Source organism: Chiloscyllium plagiosum, chromosome 4 (genome assembly GCF_004010195.1).
Source record: "Chiloscyllium plagiosum isolate BGI_BamShark_2017 chromosome 4, ASM401019v2, whole genome shotgun sequence".
Lineage (NCBI taxonomy): Eukaryota > Metazoa > Chordata > Chondrichthyes > Orectolobiformes > Hemiscylliidae > Chiloscyllium > Chiloscyllium plagiosum.
The window spans coordinates 106,737,789-106,760,947 of NC_057713.1; the positions used below are offsets into that span (position 1 = coordinate 106,737,789).

The 23,159-nt window shown below is 41.6% G+C and overlaps 1 protein-coding gene across 15 annotated transcripts in view; it reads right to left on the bottom strand.

The window, feature by feature from the left end:
• LOC122549297 (cAMP-regulated phosphoprotein 21-like) overlaps window positions 1–23,159 on the bottom strand; it is a 361,656-nt gene that overhangs the window by 151,527 nt on the left and 186,970 nt on the right. For 14 of the 15 annotated variants that reach the window (XM_043688843.1, XM_043688844.1, XM_043688846.1 and 11 more), the window contains one exon: window positions 17,012–17,118. The exons of the other annotated variant lie outside the window; for it this stretch is intronic. The gene's annotated coding sequence lies outside the window, so the exon portion shown is untranslated. The remainder of the gene's footprint in view (window positions 1–17,011; window positions 17,119–23,159) is intronic. 15 annotated transcript variants of the gene reach the window in all.

Genomic DNA, 23,159 nt, shown 5'->3' on the forward strand with positions numbered 1-23,159 from the left:
TTGGCCAGTTTACCTTTGTACCTCATTTTTCCTCTGCGTATTTCCTTCTTAGTAATCCTCTGTTGCTCTTTAAAAGCTTCCCAGTCCTCCGTTTTCCCACTTATCTTAGCTAGGTTATACTTTTTCTCTTTTAACTTTATATGTTTCTTTACTTCCCTTGTCAGCCACGGCCTCCTCCTGGGATCTTTCTTCCTTTTAGGAATGAACTGGTCCTGCAACTTCTGCATTATACACAGAAATATCCGCCATTGTTCCTCCATGGTCATCCCTGCTAAGGTATTGCACCATTGAACTTTGGCCAGCTCCTCCCTCATTGCTCCATAGTTCCCTTTATTCAACAGAAGTACTGTCACTTCCGACTGTACCCTCTCCCTCTCAAATTGCAGATTGAAGCTTATTGTATTATGGTCACTACTTCCCAATGGCTCCCAATTGATCAGAATATTGAGTACAGGAGTTGGGAGGTCATCTTGCAGCTGTACAGGACATTGGTTAGGCCACTGTTGGAATATTGCGTGCACTTCTGGTCTCCTTCCTATTGGAAAGATGTTGTTAAACTTGAAAGGGTTCAGAAAAGATTGACAAGGATGTTGCCAGGGTTGGAGGATCTGAGCTACAGGGAGAGGCTGAACAGGCTGGGGTCGTTTTCCCTGGAGCATCGGAGACTGAAGGGAGACCTTATAGAGGTTTACAAAATTATGAGGGGCATGGATATGATAAATAGACAAAGTCTTTTCCCTGGGGTCGGGGAGTCGGGCATAGGTTTAGGGTGAGTGGGGAAAGATATAAAAAAGACCTAAGGGGCAACTTTTTCATGTTGAGGATGGTACATGTATGGAATGAGCTGCCAGACAGAGGATGTGGTGGAGGTGGTACAATTGCAACATTTAAGAGGCATTTGGATGGGTATATGAATAGGAACGGTTTGGAGGGATATGGGCCAGGTGCTGGCAGGTGGGAGCTAGATTGGGTTGGGATATCTGGTTGGCATGGACGGGTTGGACCGAAGGGTCTGTTTCTGAAAGGGGCAGTAAAGACAAGTCAGGGAACTATAGACCGGTGAATCTGACCTCAGCGGTGGGCAAGTTGTTGGAGGGAATTCTGAGGGACAGGATGTACATGTATTTGGAAAGGCAAGGACTGATTAGGGATAGTCAACATGGCTTTGTGCGTGGGAAATCATGTCTCACAAACTTGATTGCGTTTTTTGAAGAAGTAACAAAGAAGATTGATGAGGGCAGAGCAGTAGATGTGATCTATATGGACTTCAGTAAGGCGATCGACAAGGTTCCCCATGGGAGACTGATTAGCAAGGTTAGATCTCATGGAATACAGGGAGGACTAGCCATTTGGATACAGAATTGGCTCAAAGGTAGAAGACAGAGGGTGGTGGTGGAGGGTTGTTTTTCAGACTGGAGGCCTGTGACCAGTGGAGTGCCACAAGGACCAGTACTGGGTCCTCTACTTTTTGTCATTTACATAAATGATTTGGATGCGAGCATAAGAGGTACAGTTAGTAAGTTTGCAGATGACACCAACATTGGAGGTGTAGTGGACAACGAAGAGGGTTACGTCAGATTACAACAGGACCAGATGGTGTTTAATTCAGATAAATGCAAAGTGCTGCATTTTGGGAAAGCAAATCTTAGCAGGACTTATACACTTAATGGTAAGGTCCTAGGGAGCATTATTGAACAAAGAGACCTTGGAGTGCAGGTTCATAGCTCCTTGAAAGTGGAGTTGCAGGTAGATAGGATAGTGAAGAAGGCATTTGGTATGCTTTCCTTTATTGGTCAGAGTATTGAGCAGAGGAGGTCATGTTGCTGCTGTACAGGACATTGGTTCGGCCACTGTTGGAATATTGCGTGCAATTCTGGTCTCCTTCCTATTGGAAAGATGTTGTGAAACTTGAAAGGGTTCAGAAAAGATTTACAAGGATGTTGCCAAGGTTGAAGGATTTGAGCTATAGAGAGAGGCTGAACAGGCTGGGGCTGTTTTCCCTGGAGCGTCGGAGGCTGAGGGGTGACCTTATAGAGGTTTACAAAATTATGAGGGGCATGGATAGGATAAATAGACAAAGTCTTTTCCCTGGGGTCAGGGAGTCCAGAACTGGAGGGCATAGGTTTAGGGTGAGAGAGGAAAGATATAGAAGAGACCTAAGGGGCAATTTTTTCATGCAGAGGGTGTACGTGTATGGAATGAGCTGCCAGAGGATGTGGTGGAGGCTGGTACAATTGCAACATTTAAGAGGCATTTGGATGTGTATATGAATAGGAAGGGTTTGGAGGGATATGGGCCGGGTGCTGGCAGGTGGGATTAGATTGGGTTGGGATGTCTGGTCGGCATGGACGGGTTGAACCAAAGGGTCTGTTTCTGTGCTGTATATCTCTGTGGCTCTCTGGCTCTGAGACATGAGTAACAAAGGATTAAGACAATGAACAATTATTGTCTGGAATAAACTGCCTGAAAGGGTGATGCAGAGACTTTCACTTGTGGCTTTCAAATGGGAATCAGATAAATACTTGAACGGAAGAAAGTTTTCAGGGCTCGGGGCAAAAGGTGAGGGAATGCAACAAGTTGGGATACTCTTGTAGAGTAGTACCATGGATTCAAGGATGTAAATGGTATCCTTCTTTGTTGTAACCAGTCTACAATTAATATTCAATGATTCAATGACTGCATAATTTAAGCATTTTGTTAGATGTTGTGAGACAATTCTATATAGAAAAATGTTAATAGGGTGCACCAAAAAGCATATTTTTGCCAAATACAATTTTCCAAAAACCTTTTAAAATTAAATATTTAATTCCGGACTGAACAATAAAATTATATTGTTCATTTGAATCCAAAATACTTGATGATATCTGTTAAGTTCCTAAAAATGCACTGCATTTAATCACTAGAGACATGATTTAAGTTAACTACATAGAAGTACCTGCCAAATAAAATATTACTTCACTTTATAGCCACATGACTACCAGTTCTTGTTTCAACCAGCTGGTAGTTACTAAATGAGTGAAGTAAAGGAAAGAATTCTAAGACAGTAATTATGGCACCAGGCAATCAAAATGGTGTGAAGTCCAATGGAAAAGGTACAGAAAAGATTTATTACAATGCTTCCAAGGATGAGGGATATCAATTATAAAGATAGACTGGAGACATTATGGTTAGTCTCCTTTGACCGTACAAGGCTGAGCAAAGATATGACAGAGATATTCAAGTTATCAGATGGAAACTTCTAGCTGGGTCAGTGGGAACTGGAGAGGAGGCAAAAATTCAGTTTCCTCATGCCAAGTTAATTCTCAAGATCTTTCAGGTGGCTTGTCAAACCAGAGGTTACATTCCAACTGGAGGAATGAGCAGTGAATGAGAGGTTCAATGCTGCTTGGATTGCTGCCTTAATGCTCACGTAAGCACCTTAGGTGATCCTCAAGTTAGTCTACAGGGAGAACATAAATTGTCAGAAACCTTAACACAGAGTTAAAGAGTCCACAAGATTGTCGTACAAAGTCTTGTATTTGTGTCAACCGTAATGCTGGATAGCAAGTTGACAGCCTAGCAGGCAAAGTGGCTTCAATATTCTTTCATCTTTCTATTCCTATTGTTATACATGGATGCCACCTCACCAGTTGCAGCTGAGTTTGAAGACGCATGCGGATTGCTTTTTAGCCTTGGATCAGATGACTTTGACTGGCATATCTTGGTGCTCAGGGGCAGAGAGTGTTCCAGCTACTGGGGTCTCCTACAGTCGTGCAGATGGACCTGTGCCTGACCTGTTGGAAGAATTTGAGACCCTGGGAGAAGGGAAGTGATGTAGCATGGCATCTCTGGGGTTATCATAAGATGACAATTCCTGGGTGCTTGGCTGACACTCCCCTTCCCTCTCACGGTGTAATGGAAGCTCATTTACCACTTCAAGAAATGGAGCAACCAGAGGAAGATTAAGGTTCGCTGGCCTCCTTTCACGTGGCCAATGAATAAATGCATAACGCAGTGAATGAATGGCTTGACCGATGGTGTGAATGTTCCAGTGGATGTACAGCAAATATCGACTATTTAGCTGGACCTGGCTCTCCATGGCAGCAGCAATGCAGGCAATGGAAAAGCCACAGCATTTTAGAGCAATTCAGGAGGCTCCCCTGCCCTTCAGTCCAGTTTGCATCTCCTTCAGCTTATTAATAGCCAGATTCAGAAGCTCCTCATCTATACTGGACTCAACAGACACCTGTTCCGTAGCATTCCTCCGAATGACAGAGACCTTGGTTCTTCTTCCTGTAACTGCCAGCCCAGTGCTGTGCTCACCAGAGTGTGGCAATGAATCTGCCACAGATGGACTACCCAGCAAAGTGAATGCCTTTGTGCCATATTAGGGTGGAGGGTGGAGAGGACAACCTTGATAATGCATCCTCTAAAGTTTTCCAGTGCTCCTCATCAGAGGATGTGCTACATGATGTCGACATAGAGCCAAGATTGAGATTTTCTTTCTTCGGTCCTAGTTTGGGAGTGGGATCCAGAGACTGCATACAGAAACAAAGATTTGTTAGTGTTGTGAGCCAGCCCTCCTTACCCAGGTTTTTCTAAAGACTTGATGTGCAGGTGGACGTAGCACATTGGAAGTTTTCTCACTGGATGAGTGTATATATCTGATCTCTGGTAGCATAGGCACAATCCCCTTGTTCCCCTGCCAGTTCAAGACCTGCCCCTTCAAGAGAATGAGTGTAAGAATGGGAAGTTGTGTCCTAAGGTCAATCGCCTGGTGGTGTGTGAGCTGCTTATTGTTGAAACTTCTGTTATGCTTTTTGTGTGAACTCTGATAGATGTATTAGAGTGAATAGAACTGTGGTGGCTAAGTAGTGCAGCATCAGTAGGTGCAATGAAATGACAGCAATGGATTGCTGATGGGACATTTAGAGTCATAGAGATGTACAACACAGAAACACACTCTTCGGTCCAACCTGCCCATGCCGACCAGATATCCCAACGCAATCTAGTCCCACCTGCCAGCACCGGGCCCATATCCCACCAAACCCTTCCCATTCATAAACCCATCCCGATGCCTTTTAAATGTTGCAATTGTACCACCTCCACCACATCCGCTGGCAGCTCATTCCATACACGTACCACCCTCTGTGTGAAAAAATTGCCCCTTAGGTCTCTTTTATAACTTGCCCCTCTCACCCTAAACTTATGCTCTCTGGTTCTGAACTCCCCCATCCTTGGGAAAAGACTTTGTCTATTTATCCTAACCATGTCCCTCATGATTTTATAAACCTCTATAAGATCACCCCTCAGCCTCCGACGCTCCAGGGAAAACAGCCCTAGCCTGTTCAACCTCTCACTGTAGCTCAAATCCTCCAACCTTGGCAACATCCTTGTAAATTTTTTCTGAACCCTTTCAAGTTTCACAACATCCTTCCTATAGGAAGGAGACCAGAATTGTATGCAATATTCCAACAGTGGCTGAACCAATGTCCTGTATAGCCACAGCATGACCTCCCAACTCCTGTACTCAATACTCTGACCAATAAAAGAAAGCATACCAAACGCCTTCTTCAGTATTCTATCAACGTGTGACTCCACTTTCAAGGAGCTATGAACCAGCACTCCAAGGTCTCTTTGTTCAGTAGCACTCCTGAGGGCCTTATCATTAAGTGTATAAGTCCCTGCTAAGGTTTGTTTTCCCAAAATGCAGCACCTCGCATTTATCTAAATTAAACTCCATCTGCCAGTTCTCAGCCCATTGGCCCATCTGATCCCATTGTAATCTGAGGTAATCTTCTTCGCTGTGCACTACATCTCCAATTTTGGTTTCATCTGCAAACTTACTAACTGTACCTCTTATGCTCACATCCAAATCATTCATATAAATGATGAAAAGTAGTGGACTCACTACCGATCTTTGTGGTACTACGCTGGTCACAGGCCTCCAGTCTGAAAAACAACCCTCCACCACCACCCTCTATCTTCTATCTTTGAGCCAGTTCTATATTCAAATGGCTGGTTGTCCCTGAATTCCATGAGATCTAACCTTGCTCACCAGTCTCTCATGGGGAACCTTGTCGAATGCCTTACTGAAGTCCATATGTCATGTCTACCAATCTGTCCTGATAAATCCTCTTTGTTACTTCTTCAAAAAATTCAGTCAAGTTTGTGAGACATGATTTCCCACGCATAAAGCCATGATGACTATCCTTGATCAGTTCTTGCCCTTCCAAATACATGTACATCCTGTCCCTTAGGATTCCCTCCAACAACTTGCCCACCACCAATGTCAGGCTCACTGGTCTATAGTTCCCTGGCTTGTCCTTACCAGCTTTCTTAAACAGTGGCACCACGTTAGCCAACCTCCAGTCCTCCGGCACTTCACCTGTGACTATTGATACAAATATCTCAGTAAGAGGCCCAGCAATCACTTCTCTAGTTTCCCACAGAATTCTAGGGTACACCTGATCAGGTCCCAGGGATTTATCCACTTTTATGCGTTTCAAGACATCTAGCACTTCCTCCTCTGTAATCTGGACATTTTGCAAGATGTCACCATCTATTTCCCTACAGTCTATATCTTCCATGTCCATTTCCGCAGTAAACACCAATGCAAAACACTCATTTAGTATCTCCCCCATCTCCTGCGGCTCCACACAAAGGCTGCCTTGCTGATCTTTGAGGGGCCCTATTCTCTCCCTAGTTACCTTTTTGTCCTTTATGTATTTGTAAAAACCCTTTGGATTCTCCTTAACTCTATTTGCCAAAGCTGTTTCATGTCCTCTTTTTCCCCTCCTGATTTCTCTCTTAAGTATACTCCTACTCCCTTTATACTCTTCTAAGGATTCACTCGATCTATCCTGTCTATACCTGACATATGCTTCCTTCTTTTTCTTAACCAAAATCACAATTTCTTTAGTCATCCAGCATTCCCTATATCTACCAACCTTTCCTTTCACCTTAACAGGAATATACTTTCTCTGGACTCTCGTTATCTCATTTCTGAAGGTTTCTTATTTTCCAGCCGTCCCTTTACCTGTGAACTTCTGTCCCCAATCAGCTTTTGAAAGTTCTTGCCTAATAATGTCAAAATTGGCCTTCCTCCAATTTAGAACTTGGCCTTCCTCCAATTTAGAACTTCAACTTTTAAATCTGGTCTATCCTTTTCCATCACTATTTTGAAACTGATCGAACAATGGTCGCTGGCCCCAAAGTGCTCCCTGACACCTCAGTCACCTGCCCTGCCTTATTCCCCAACAGTAAGTCAAATTTTGCAGCTTCTCTAGTAGGTACACCCACATACTGAATCAGAAAATTGTCTTGTACACACTTAACAAATTCCTCTCCATCTAAACCCGTAACACTATGGCAGTCTCAGCCTATGTTTGGAAAGTTAAAATCCCCGACTTAATCACTGTATTATTCTTACAGATAGTTGAGATCTCCTTACAAATTTGTTTCTCAATTTTCTTCTGACTATTAGAGGGTCTATAATACAATCCCAATAAGGTGATCATCCCTTTCTTATTTCTCAATTCCACCCAAATAGCCTCCCTGGATGTATTTCCAGGAATATCCTCCCTCAGCACAGTTGTAATGCTATCCCTTATCAAAAATGCCACTCCTCCTCCTCTCTTGCCTCCCTTTCTATCCTTCCTGTAGCATTTGTATCCTGGAATATTAAGCTCCTGGTCCTGCCCATCCTTGAGCCACGTTTCTGTATGATATCCCAGTCCCATGTTCCTAACCACGCCCTGAGATCATCTGCTTTCCCTGTTAGGCCTCTTGCATTGAAATAAATGCAGATAAATTAATCAGTCCTACCTTGCTCTCTGCTTTGTCCTCGCCTACCCTGACTCTTTGACTTGCCTTTGTTCTCAACTGTACCCGTCTCAGATTGAAACCTTTCTTCACTATCTCCCTGGGTCCCACCGCTCCCCCCCCCAATATAGTTTAAATCCTCCCGAGCAGCTCGGGCAAATCTCCCTGCCAGTATACTAGTCCCCTTCAAATTTAGTAGCAATCTGTGCTTCTCATACAGGTCACTTCTACCCCAAAACAGCATCCAATCCTTCTCCCGTTCACCAGCTCCTCAGCCATGCATTCATCTGCTCTATCTTCCTATTCCTGCCCTCACTAGCTCGTAGCACCGGGAATAATCTAGATATTACTACCCTTGAGGACCTCCTGTTTAAATTCACGGATTTTGACTTTATTTTTCTCCAAAGTTCCAAAACAACGCAACAGCATATAAAACAGTAATTGCTGCTCCTGGAATTTGAGGAAATCACCTCCAACACCTGAAATACCTAAAAAAAGGAGCAGCTGTTACAGCCAGAAATGTTTCCTCTCCTCTATCTTGGATTACCAGAATCCTCCTAATGGAGATGCCCAGCTCTCAATCTTATGTTTGATAATCCAGTGAATCGTCAACTTTACAATGCTAACTCACACTCACAGGGCCATGAAGCATAGAGTAGACTGTAGTACCTACCCTAACAGAGTGCAGCAAATCAGGTATCTTCTTGTGGCACAGAGCGAGGTTATTTGGAGATGTCAATGAGCGGTGACCTCTGCATCCACTTCTGTCCAGGTGTTAACCTTCATCCGTTGGTATGACCTCTTGTTGCCATTCCTCAGGATAAGCACTTACCCTCATTTCAATAGAACTAGTGAAGTGTTACTAAACCATGGCACTTTTTTTTAACTGGTGTCTGATATCTGCAGGGGTGGCGGGGGTGATGAGTAGAGTGATGTTCTTAGGTTGCAGAGAGTGGAATGTTGTCCAAGTACCACTTAAATTTGCATCCAGAAGGTCGTGCCTTGAAGTAGGGGCAGAATGAGATTTTGTGTTTTACCCACGGCGGGGGGAGGGGGGGGCGGGGGGATGGTGGGAGGCTGTGGGTAAATACGTAATGAGCTGAGAAGAATGCAATCTTATGAGAAAGACTGCCTTTTCTTCTACTTTTCAAACCACCCTCACAGTCCCAAAAGAAAACATTCTGCCCACTGTCTTAAGACATACAAGACACCAAATCAGAAGATCAAAGCTTTATACTAATTATATGGTTATCTATCTTGGTGCAATCACTAATATAAACCAGATGCATAAACTGTTGGAGAACCTCAAATCAATGTTTTATTTATGATAATCAATATGTTTAATAATGCATGGAATAAATTAAATGATCTCATTTTATCTTAATAAATATAATACAAGATTTTTTTTATTTTTCTCAGAATTAATTTGGAAGATTAAAGTTGTCATTGTGCATAGGTATTACAGGTCCAGTGTTTCAAATTCAACTACCTTAAAACCAGAGTAATCCTCCGGACCAGACGTTTTGTGAGTTGCTGTGTAACAATTCTAATTACTTAATACATTAATAGCAAAAGAGAATACTGGAATAATTCTGCTTGTTGCTGCTCTGTGTACAAGTTGTTCTTCTATCCAAAGTGACTCTTGAACCTACCCATCCCACCCAAACAGCAAATCAATTCCTTGAAATTGCAGTTAGTTCACATTTCCATGCACACAGAAAGCTGTAGTTGTCTGCTAAATCAAACAGCATACCTCCATATATTGAATCCAGCACAGACCTTAATAAGACCATAATTTGTAGGAGAGAAATAGGCCATTTAGCCCATCGCCTGCTCCCATGTTCATTCAGATCATGACTGATCTGATTATCTTCAATTCTGCTTTTGTAAATCCCTCTTGATTATACATCTGTCTATCTCAGCCATGAATATACCATAAATATATGGTATAACTTCTAAAGCCTTCTGCAGTAAAGAATTCCACCAATTCATTATCCTCTGAGAAAGGAAATTTCTCCTCATCTCTGTTTCAAATGAATGATCACTTACTCTGAGATTATGCTGTCTGGTCACAAGGATAAACAGCCTTCTTTCATCTATCCTGCAAGTTCCCTGAAGAATCCTATACATTTCAAGAAGGTCACCTCTCATTCTTCTAAACGTCAATGAACACAGGCTCAACCTATTCAATCTATCCTCACATTAATCTCTCCATATCCGGGATCAACCTCATGAAGCTTCTCTGGGTTTTTCTTCCAGTGCGAGGTTATCTTTCCTTTGATAAAGGTACTAAACCTGTTCACAATATTCCAGCTGTGGTTTGACTAGTGCCGTGTATAGTTTTATAAAGACCTTCCTATTTTTATACTGCACTCCCTTCAAAATAAAGGCAAACAATTAATTTGCCTTCCCTATTACCTGAATGCTAATGTTTTTTGAGTTAAGCTCAAGGACTCTCAATCATCCTGCACTGTAGCTTTCTGTAGTCATTCTCAATTATAATATTCAGTTTCTTTATTCTCCCTGCCAAAGTTCAATTTTTTTCCACAATATATTTCATCTGCCAAGTTTTTGCTCACTCCCTTAATCAGTACATAACTCGTTTTGTGTCATCCTCACTACTTGACTTCCCATCGATTTTTGTGCCATCCACAAACTTGGCCATTATATATTCTCTTTCCTCATCCAGGTCTTTAATATGCAAATATTGTAAATAATCGTGGCTACAACATTGATCCACGTGGCACTTTACAAGTTATAGGTTACCAGCCTGAAAATGCCCTATTTATCTAAACTTTCTGTCTTTTACTAGTTAGACAATCCTCTAACAATGTAAATATATAACAACATTTCCTGAAACACCATGGACTGTTACTAAGTACCCTAATGTATGGCATCTGATAAAACTCTTTTGAATATCCAAATATATCACATCTATTGCTTCTCCTTTATCCTGCTTTTTATCTTTTCAATGAATTCTAAGGAATTCTAAGGGCTCCACTTCATGAAACCATGTTTGATTTTGTTTGAACATATTATGTATTTCTAAATGATCTGCGAATAAATCCTTTATAATAGACTCTAACATTTTCCCTAATAGCAGATGTTAAACTAACTGGCTTATAATTACATTGGCAGTTTTCCAGAATTAAAGATTCTTGAAAGATTAACACCAGTGCATCCATTATCCTTGGAGCTATTTCTTCCTAATATCCTAGGATGCATCCCATCAGGTCCAAGGGACTTATCAGTCTTTAGCCCGATAATTTTCCATAGTACTTTTTGTAATGATAATTATTATATTCATTTTCTCTCCTCCATTTGCCCCTTGATTAGTTAGTAATTTGGAAAAGCTACTAATGTCTTCTATTATGAAAACTAATGAAATACTTTGATTCAATTCCTCATCCATTTCCTGCTTCCCTATTTTAATTTCCAAGGCCTCGTTCTCTAAGAGACCTATTTTTAGCTTTGGCCTCTTCCTTCCTTTTTATTTATTTAAAGAAGCACTTGCTGTCCATCTTGATATTACTTGCAAGTTTATCCTGAAAGTTTATCTTCTCCCTTGATATTATTCTTTAGTTCATTTTTGGAACTTCCCCAATTTCCTGGCTTACCATTAATCTTTGCCACATTGTAGGTATTTTTCTTTCAAGTTGACCCTATCCATAACTTCCCTGGTAAATCATGGTCAGCTTTTCCCCTTCCTAGAATCCTTGTTTCTCAAAGTCAGCCTTAGTTACTTTATTACTTCTCTTTCACACATTATTTCTATTACATTATGTCATCACTTGCTCTTTTTATTAGAAATAAACTTCCTTATTTGACTTCATGTGTCACTGATTAAGTAAGGCTCAGATTTGTTTTCTCTCTGTGAGCAGGCAAGGTCGAGAATGAAGCACATATCTGACCCCAAGATTGCTAGTTTTGACACACTGTCCTCAGAAATATACTGCTGGCCTGAAAAGAACAGCTCTTCGTGATCTGGTACCACAATATCATCAGAAAATAGACTAACTGAACATGTTAACCAAACTTGCCCATTAGAAAATGGACTTTGCTAGATCAGCCATTTGCTTTCTACACTGCTTAATTCTACATTCCATTGATGGGCCTTTTGCAAAATGGGTGGTAGGTCCAAGGAAATGAACAACTCTTCAGACAGGTCAAATTAGCATTTTGTGCGCATTGATAATGTGGCTGCATTTAAGCTCACCATCTAAATTTGAGAGGAATGAGAGAGGTGAGAAGGTCAACAGAAGATAGAGTGAAATGTGTGGAAAACAAAACAGAGGGATAGAAAAGAATACGAGGAGAGTTTTGTATGGCAATAAGAAAGGCAGGAAAAGAGATGGGGTAGTTGGAGAGATAAAATTAGTGATTGGGAGAAAACGAAATGAAGAGAGAAGTCTTGGGGAAGTGAAGGCAGAGGGAAAGGGTAATAGGAGCTAAGGACAAACAGGAAAAAAGAGGGAGTGAGGGCCTCCAGAAATAATATGGAACAGACTACTAATTTACTGTTCAAATTTTAAAATGTGTCCAGTAATTGAAAAAAAACCTATTTTAAGCAAGATAAATAACATTCCAATTCAGAACATTGAAAAACACATGAAATTTATCTTCACAACGGTATCTGGCAGACTCTCATGTGGCAGTTCTACCGTCACCTTCCCTGCTATTGATAGAATGCCAGAGATAGCAAGGGGGTGATGGGCATATCACCCACCATCAGCTCACCCCATTTATAGCACCCTTGCCCCATCACCACTTTCTCCCTGGATGCTCCCCTCCACTCCATGAAATCCTGGCCTTGGATATAACACCGCTGCTTACGTTGAATTGAAGTAACCTCCATATTGAATGACATGGTCTGCTGTATGCTAATTTGGAACCCTATATCCCTCAGGCGCAATACACACCCATGACTTTAATCTCCTACAGGTGCATTGATTGTGCCAACAGAGAAGAGGAAGGAGCCCAAGGAGTTCTCAGAGTTTGAAATGCACTGTGAGAATGCACTTCCACATGCTCCCTGAGCACCCTTCACTGATGCAGATACAAACACACCGATAAGTCCAGTACTTAAGATGGATAGGGTGGCACATGTTGAAAACCACATTATACATGAGGAGCAACAGGTCCTGGAGACAGGGACAGAGTGGAGACTTCCCTATGGATAGTCAAATATATTTCAGGATCTGCACAGCTGGCTACAGGATGAACTCAGGTTTATAAACTAAAAGAGTACTTGTGGATCAGCAGTGGAAATGTGGATTTCCAGAACCTGTACACATCCATGAACAGAAAGTGCAAGCGCTTGGGTCCAGCCCCAGGCCCAGCCCTCATGCTATGACATCCCATACATTTGCACTGATGACCACCTCCACTGAAAGACTGACCAGCCTCATGGAGAATCAGATGTCACTGAGTACTTGCTGAACAGCACCAATCCCTTGCACAGTCTGACTGATAGTTTGTACAGCACTGCTCAATATCTAGCCTTGGTAACTGAATGCTTACTGGCCTACAGCGAAGTGCTCATCTCCTCTGGATTTAAGGGGGAAATGCAAATGGGCACTGGAAAGGAGGATGGAGAATGGGCTTCTCAAGGTGTTTTATTTCCGGTTCACATTCTTTCCCCTGAGAAAAAGCCATGCACGTATGCCATCCTGCTCTGTGACAGAACCTGCCCCTCCAGAGCTTCAAATGGGGTCACCTCTGGCAAGGCCCTCATCTGCTCCAAAACCCAAAGGATGGTCTCATGAGCATCTTGTATGTCAGAGCAGTAGAATGATGAGCCTACCTCTAGTTCTACTGAAGCCACATAGATAGTAGCATATGGAAGCACTAGAAAGTGTATGAAGAAAAGATCTTGGGTGCAATGAGATTGGCCAGCATGCTTACCATATTGTAAGTAATCTATTGATGGCCTTTATTTGAATGTAGTGAATTGAAGCGAACTACTACTTGTCATGGTCTAGACTTTATTGGATCCCCTATTAAACTCTGGCTGGTGAATGGAATGTGCCACTTTGATGAGAAGAAAAGGCTGTTAATGTGATGGTTCTTCCAGTGAGAAAAGGCAGAAGTTTTGGCATTGAGGGCCAGGAGCTGGAGAGGGGTGAAATTACACAAAGGTGCTTGATGAAAAGTTTACAATGCTGCGAGCTTACTTTTCAAGTGAAGCATGAGTGAACGAGACTGTCAGAGGGTTCCGTGGCAGGTCAGTCAGCACCAATCTTGTGAAGGGCACAGCAGAGCACAATAATCCTGAAGACTGTTACTGGGGCAAATTGAAAAGCACCTCCAGTTATATCAAGTCATAATGTTCAGTATGTTCTGGCAGTGACATGATTCCTGTGGTATCTTTCCTGATTAACAAAAACTGAGAAGAACCGATCAACCAGATGAAAATAATGACACCAACATGGCTACTGGAGTGTTGCCCTCCTAAACCTATGGAAATCCCACAAGGGAAGCACAGCTCTAGTTCTGAAGATGCATCAGTGGACTCGAAACATAAACTTTTTTTTCCACAGGTGCTGACAGTCCTGTTGGGTTTCTCCTGCAGTTGCTATTTTCAGATCTCCAGCATCACAGTTTGCTGTCTTTGGAAGTAAGCGGGAAACCCCTATGGAGTTGCTGAGTCAGTCATTCAAATATTTAAAGGACCAGTTAATTTCAGTTTTTAACCCTTAATTGTGGTTTTAACAGCTGGCATGGCCTTCTTGTATTTTGTGAAGGGTAAAAGTGAGAGGACTGTGCAGAGTCATTGATCAATAAAACTGATACCCTCATAAATTTTAAATAACGATATTGTATACCTGCTAGTTTTCCCCTTGTGCTCACAGCACTTGCTCCAAGAGCATATTTCACTGTTTACCTGTGACATTCAATTTTTAGAAGCCATGTTACTAACCTTTGCCTTTACTCATTCAATCTAAAATTCCCTGCTGCCAGCCTTCACTGCAGTTTCGGAGCTATTTATGCATCAAAAGCCTGGTGGGGAACATCAGCGATAGCCTGGTGGGGAACAGCCCACAAGAGCCTAGTGGGGAACAGCCAGCAATAGAACACCAACAGCAAAAGTGAGAGCAGCAGTAACAGCAGCAGCTCCCTTAGCAGCAGTTACATTGTGCTCGACAGCATTTTTAAGATTCCACAACTTGTCTCTCACAAGTGTATCTCTCAGGTGACTGATGCGATGTTTTCCAGGCAGACACTTACATTCACGTTGACACTGATGAGGCCAGACAGAGACAGATGGCTCTCAGGTTTGCTCAAGTGTCTGTATTCCCAAGAGAATAGTGTGTCATTGGTTGGACACAGGTGGCCACGAAGGGGTCTTCAGATCAGCCAGTTTATCAATCAGAAGGGATTCTGCTTTGTAAGTGTTCAGCTTGTATGTAACTACTGGAAGGTCATGATGCATGCCTGTGTAAGATATACTGTGAGCAAATGTGCGCTTTTCATTCTACACCAGACACATCTCAACACAATGAGAACAAGAGGCTCCTCAGAGAAAAAGACCACCCTGAGGAACTGCTGACTCCTGTGAAGAACGCTATCATTAATGCTAATGATCAGTTAAAGAGCACCTCCAAAGACCACCTTTGAACAAGCCACTGAATTGATGAAAACGTACAGGTGGCTTCCGCTATGCATTGGTAAGTGTCTCCAGAAAGGTTGTGATCTCCTGTAACTTGTGCAATATTGTACTGCAGACAGGAATGAAGCTACAGAAAGAGGAGGCCCCAATCATTCAGGATTCGGAGATGCCGGTGTTGGACTGGGGTGTACAAAGTTAAAAATCACACAACACCAGGTTATAGTCCAACAGGTTTAATTGGAAGCACACTAGCTTTTGGAGCGATGCTCCTTCATCAGGTGAAGCAGCAACTGCTCCTTCATCACAATCACCTGATGAAGGAGTGTCGCTCCAAAAGCTAGTGTGCTTCCAATTAAACCTGTTGGACTATAACCTGGTGTTGTGTGATTTTTAACTTTGTACACCCCAATTATTCAGTTTCTTCTTCTGAGGAGGAGAAGGGAAGAGGAAAGGAGAGGATAAAAAAATTTGCACAGAGGGCCAGCAGCTACTCATTTGGCTCCAAGAGATGTCTGGAACAGCATTATGCTGGCACATGCCTGCTAATCTGAGTGTATGCAGTTATGTAGCAATGCATTCATCATCTCTGTGGCTATTCTCACCAACATAAATCGTTCCCATAGTCAAAAACCCAACCATAAGTTTCAGACATAGCGGTAGAATTCTAGTCTGATATGTCATACACCTGAAGTCTACTAATCATTTAAAGTACAGAAGGCAACAAATTAAACTCCAAATGGATGAAGAGCTCAAACAAAATGCTTGATTTGTTAAAATCAGCATTTTAAAAATGCCATGACTTCTCTTACGCATGACTAATAATTCTTTCTCATCTATTTCTATAATTTCTCCATGGTGCAGTGTCTGTGATTTTGGAGATGGAGAAACAGGCTGTTAGGTCCCTTCCTCTGACAGAAAAGATGCCCATGGTAGCAGAATAAAGAGTTCAAATAATTTTTTTTCTTCATTAAATTAAACATACACATCATGTATCCTTTAGATGGGGAGCCCATGAGGACCTTGCCAAAGATTGCCCCACCTGCATCCTGGGCCACAGTTGGTCATAAGTATATGAGGTATCATGTCGGACCCTATCTGAGACAGTGGGGAAAGGATCAGAAGTGGGAAAGCATGGAGTTGAGTCCCCATTGCCCTGATCCCTTTATACTTCTTATGGCCTTGCTGCCTACTAGCTAAAGACCGGACAGCACAGGACCAAATTTGATCAAGGCAATGTTTGCTTCCATCCTGTGTAAAGTGTGTTGGCCATTGTCTATGTTCACATGCCTGCTACATCTGAGTCATCAATCAGGAGGCCACTCTTTCCGTGTGCGTGCAATTTAGTGCAAATGGCTGGGACATCATGGCATACAGAGATGGACCACTTCAATCTCTCACCAATGGTACACACTTCCTCTGGAAATGCAGAAAGAAGCACAAACTTTGTTGCTCCTGAATGTCCGGGTCCAGTTGAGCTGAATAGGTTTCACCCACTGACAGAAACTCTCCAATGCTGTCTCCATCTCTTGCACTTGTTCCTGCTCGCATGACTTGCATCTCTCCATGTGACAGCCTACCTATCTCTACTGTAATACCCACCAAGGTGTACATCTGCGATGGTGGAGGGTGCTTCATTCAGTCATTCACCCTCCTTGGAGTACTACTTGGTTCCTTCCTTTTATGTTTCTCTATAGCCCTTCAAGAACCTGTGGGAAACAAGGATATTGATTAATAGGAATAAGTTCAAAATGTACATTTTGCATTTCTTGATATTTCTGTCAGTGATAACAACAATTTACAACCAGTGAATACTATGTGCCAAATGGCAGCATAATATAACAACATAAAACACAGGAGTGGGAATAGGCTATCTGGTCTCTCAAGTCTATTTCACCACTCTATAAGATCACGGAGGATGTGGACTTGACCTCAACTCCATTTCTTTTCTGCAGGATACAATTATCCTTGACTTCCCTATAGTTCAATAATCTGTCTATATCAGTCTTGAATATATTTAATCACTTTGTTCTGCTGTTATTTGTGGTAAAGAATTCCAAAGATCCACAATAGTCTGAGAAGACATTCCACTTCAATTCCATTTTAAGTCACCAATCTCTTCTTCTGACATTGCTTTCCTCATGCTAGATTCCCTCAAGAGAAGAAACATCTATTCTAACACTCCCCATCTGAATCTTACATTTCAAAATGATCACCCCTCATTCTTCTATACTGTAATGAGCATTGGCCCAAACTGCTCAATTCACCCTTGCAAGACAATGCCCTCAACCCAAGAATCAGCTTGCTTAATCAAGAATGAACCTTCTCTAAACTGCCTTCAATGCAAGGATGTTCTCTTTCTACAAGAAAACTGAAATTAAATGCACTACCCAAGAGTTGTCTCACCAATGTTCTTGCAACAGCTATAGCAGCACATCCCTTACTTTGGTATTTAACCCCCAACAAAAGTCAACAGTCAGTTTCACTTCCTAATTAATTACAGTGACTGCATGCTAAAAGTCTATATTTCCTTTACTATAATAATGAGTTTATATGCACTTCAACAATATTTTGTTTTTCTATTCATTGTACAAAAGTGTATGACCTCACACTTTTTCCCACACAATACTCCATCTCCAGCCCATTCACTTAATCTATCTATATCTCTTTCCAGACCATGTGTCCTCCTCACAGCCATTTGCTCACCAGATTTTATACTGGTAGCAAATTTAACTGCACTATACTCACTCCATTCATCAAAGCCATTAATATATACATAAAAAATATTTGAGGTCCAAAGAAGGACCACTGTGGCACCTCACTAGTTCTAGTCTGCCAACATGAAGATGACCTATTTATCCTGACGCTGTTTCCTGTTAATTAGCCAATCCTCTCTATTCATGTTAATATGAGACACAAATAATTGCACAGTAACTTTTTTATGTGGTCGCTTATTGAATCCAAATGCATCTACTGATTCTTCTTTCCTAAGGTGTACCTTACACCTGTTGAGACCACATCTGACTAAGGAGATCCGTGATATGGAGGGCTTGTTTTATGAGCAAATTCTAAACCAGTTGAGACTCTACTCACTGGAGTTTAAAAGAACAAGAGGTGATCTTATTGAATCATATAGGGGAATCAAGGGTTAAGAGGAAAATACAGGAAAGTGGACGTGAGTAATGTTGGATCAGTCACGATCCTATTGGATGGTGGGGCAGGCAAGAGGGGCTAAACAGCCTATTCCTGTCCTATTTTTTATGGCCTTATGATATTATATCTTCAAAGGACTTAAATTAATTTGTCAGACATATTTATCTCGTTCACCAAGGTTGGTGGGAGACCCCATCTCTTCTTCATCTACAACAAATGACTGCTATCCTACTGATTTTTAAGGCATTCTGCCATAATTGGTGTAGCTGTGGCTCCAGGGCCACTTTCAGTACTCTACCTTGGAATTGTGCACTTTCTTATCTGGCAATGAGAAAAAGCAGAAAGCAATGAGAGTGAAAAGTACAATGTGCACAGATAAGTGAGTGGCAACATTTATGGAGGATGACTGAGAGTAATTGGAATGGGATGGCACTATATTGAGTGTCATTGGTAGCTGCTCAGATGGAGATTTGAGGAAGTGCCTGGACAGAAAGGAATGAGCTGCACAGTGTGGTGCTCTGGTGAGTGTAATACAGGAGAATCCTGGTGAAGTCAGACAGTTGTGGTTGGCACCTAAGAGTGATATGTCACTCACCATTTCTAACCTAATGAAATCTTTGAGCTTTTTTTACGACACTATGCATTCTTGTTGTTAACAGCCTCCAAAACTACCATCAATGCCTTTTAGTGCGTATGGCTGCCCTTGACTTCATGTCCTCAGGAAACAGCATGTGCCTTTGAGCCATTACCACTTCCAGGGAAGTGTCAGAAAACTAAGTAGGCAGGCCTCCTTCCATTCTTGGATGGTGTCCTTCTGTAACCTGCCAGGGCCCTGTTTAATAGACAGCCTTTTATTGACGGGTGTGGATTGCCATCATATTTAAGCTGTGGTTGTTCAAGAAACACAGAGCTGGATGTTGATGACATGGCTGAATTAAACAACGCAAAGTCCACTGCTGAAAGAAACAGGTTCCTGCCCATTGCCACAAATCCTGGTGTGATCAGGTCTGTTCAATAAAATTCTGCTCAATGTAGCAAACAGCTGCAGAATGCAAGGTAGCAACTCAAGTAGTTAAGAAAAAACACACAGACTTTCAGTAATATTCCCAGTAACGTCATGTGTCTTGGAGTACAAGTTCATAGTTCCTTGAAAGTAGAGTCACAGGTAAATAGGATAGTGAAGAAGGGATTTGGTATGCTTTCCTTTATTAGGTCAGAGTATTGAGTACAGGGGTTGGGAAATCATGTTGCGGCTGTACAGGACATTGGTTAGGCCGCTGTTGGAATATTGCATGCAATGCTGGTCTCCTTCCTATCAGAAGGATGTTGAAAGGGTTCAGGAAAGATTTATAAGGATGTTGCCAGGGTCGGAGCTATAGGGAGAGGTTGAATAGGCTAGGGCTGTTTTCCCTGGAGGGTTGGAGGCTGAGGGGTGACCTCATAGAGGTTTATAAAACCATGAGTTGCATGGTTAGGGTAAATAGATAAGGTCTTTTCCCTGGGATTGGGGGGTCCAGAACTAGAGAGTATAGGTTTAGGGTGAGAGAGAAAAGATATAAAAGGGACCTAAGGGGCAACATTTTCAAGCAGAGGATGGTGCATGTATGGAATGAGCTGCCAGAGGAAGTGGTGGGGACTGGTACAATTGCGACATTTAAAAGGCATCTGGATGGAAGGGTTTAAAGGGAATATGGGCTGGGTGCTGGCGGGTGGGACTAGAATGGGTTGGGATATCTGGTCGGCATGGACGAGTTGGACTGAAGGGTCTGTTTACGTGTTGTATATCTCTGTAAATATGACTCTATATCAACTGCGTAATAACATCTGATTAAATGTCACAAGTACTAATTCAAACAAAAACATTTTATGAGTTCCATTTTTATTCAGCATTTTGTACATAATAGCCAATTAAAATAAAGAGTTTTGATGAAGTTTGTTTTCTATTCTGGTGCTCATTTAAGCAATTTTAACAGAGTAGCTCATCCAAACTGTACCAGACTGCGTCAAGTGGTGAAACATACAGTGAAATCTAAGTTTTAACCACAGACAGAAATATTCAGTTTTCAGATACAATCTAACAATACCAGCAATGCTTGAAAGTTATTAATAAGTTCACAGAATAGAATAAGTGGGATAAAGATTTACCAGACTTGTTCCCAGGATGGCGGGACTGTCTTGTGAAGAGAGATTGGGCAAACTGGGTCTCTAGTTTCAAAGAATGAGACATGAACTCATTGAAACCTACAAAATACCTAAGGGATAGACAGGGTATGTGCAGGCAAGTTTTTTTTTGCCTTGGCTGGGGAGTGGAGAACTGAAGGCGCAATTTAAATTTAAGTGAATTTACATTTTAGGATCCAGATGAAGGCAAATGTTTTGGAAATGTTTTAAATTCTATCACAGAGGGCTATGGAAGCTTAGTCTTTGAGTATGTTTAAAGTAGAGGTTGGTGAATTTCTGATTAGGACCACAAACCATAAAAAGTAGGAGCAGGAATAAACCATTCGGTCCTTGAAGCGTACTCCACTATTCAATAGGATCATGGCTGATCCTTCTGTTCACATTGTTGTCTTTTTCCTATAACCCTTGACTCCCCGACTGATCAAGTATATACAAGGACTTTGCCCCCACAGCTCTCTATGGCAAGCAGTTCCAAAGATTCTCAACTGTCTCAGAAAAGAATTTCCTCCTCATCTCAGTCTTAAACTGGCACTCCTTGATTCTGAAACAATTCCCTCTGGTCCTAGACAATCCCATGAGGGGAAATATCCACTCAGCATTTATCCTTTAAAGCCCCTCAAGAAACTTGTATGTTTCAATTACATCATTTCATTCTTTTAAATTCCAATGTGTAACCTTTGCACATAAGACAATCCCCTCATACTAGGGATCATCCCAGTGTACTTTCTTTGAACTGTCTTCAATTAAGTAATACTTTTTCTTAAATTAGGGAACCTCACAGTACTCTAGATGTGGTCTCACCAACACCTTGTACGTTTGCAGTAAGACTTCCCTCCTCTTATACTGTAACTTCCTTGAAATAAGGGACAACATTCCATTAGTCTTCCAGATTACCTGCTATGCCTGTGTGTTAGTTTTTCTGTGTTTCATGTGCAGGTAACCACTGGTCCCTTTGTGTCATAGCTTTCTGCTGTTTTTTACTTCCTTGAAATAACACGTTTTTTGTTCTCCCTTCCAAAATGAACAACTTCATATTTTCCCACATTGTACTCCATTTACCAACATTTTGCCCACTTACTTAACTTATCAATATCACAATGTTATCAATGGAGTAAGGGGTTATGGAGATAGTGTGGGTGAAAGGTATTGAAGCATTTGATCAGCCATGATTGGAATAAATGGCAGAGCAGTCACAAAGAGTTGAATGGCCTACACCTATTTGTATGTTCCTAATACAAATGAGAATATCTATAAAGTTACCCTTCCATCCTTACCGTTTACATTATTGCATATCTTTGTGATATCGGCAAGCATAGGTATGTGACTTGCTATCCTATCATTGAAATAATTAATTAAAATGATGCACAGTTGAGAGACCCCAGCAGATTCTGTCTTAGGTCATCTTTATTTCCCTTGATCTTGACAACTCAACCGATTGCATTCAACTCTGTAAGCTTCAATTTTACCTGACAGTTTTAGAAGGAATCTAATCAAACATCTTCTGGAAGTCTGTGCAAGTTAAATCCATAGACACTCTCCTGTCCGCTTCTTAGTTACTACTTCATCAAATTCAGTCATGTTCTTCAGGCTTGACCCACCAGTTCCTAATCCTTCCTGGCTTTCTCTGTTAAGCCGGAAAGTTTCAAGGTGTATAGTCTTCTTCTCCCTATTTATTGACTGCAGGAATTTATTGAAAACAGATTTTAAGCTAAACTATCCACAAATACTTAATTTTCACCTGACCTTTCTTTTGGTAGTAGAGTGGTATGTGCAGTTTATCAATCTAAAGAAACAGTTCCAAATTGAGAAAATTTTATACTGATTCATACTGAAGCCAGTGGTGAAGTAGGAAACAGAACGCAATCTTTAGTTAAAAATACGCTTATTTCCAAACTGGAATATTACAAACATCCACTTCCTTCCTGGCCAACAACATCCCGTCAGCATTTCTTTTTAAAATCTTTTGAGAACTGAGATTAAACTAAACCAATTAAAATGAGAATCAGCAAATAAAGATTGACAGATGTTTAAAGGGAAAATGCAGCAAAAATCAAACTCTCGAGGTAAACTTAATTTTAATTTAACGTTTTGTTGAAGGGGAGAAATGCATTCCAGTCGTATGTTACCTACTGATCTTGGGCAATCTCTCCATACTTGTACTGAAGCTACTTCAATAATCAATGCCCCCAAACTATATATCCTGTTTTCAGGAAAGGTTAGACTATTCAATGCATTCTAGGAGAAAGTGAGGACTGCAGATGCTGGAGATCAGAGCTGAAAATGTGTTGCTGGAAAAGCGCAGCAGGTCAGGCAGCATCCAAGGAGCAGGAGAATCGACGTTTCGGGCATGAGCCCTTCTTCAGGAATGAGGAAAGTGTGCCAAGCAGGCTAAGATCGAAACGTCGATTCTCCTGCT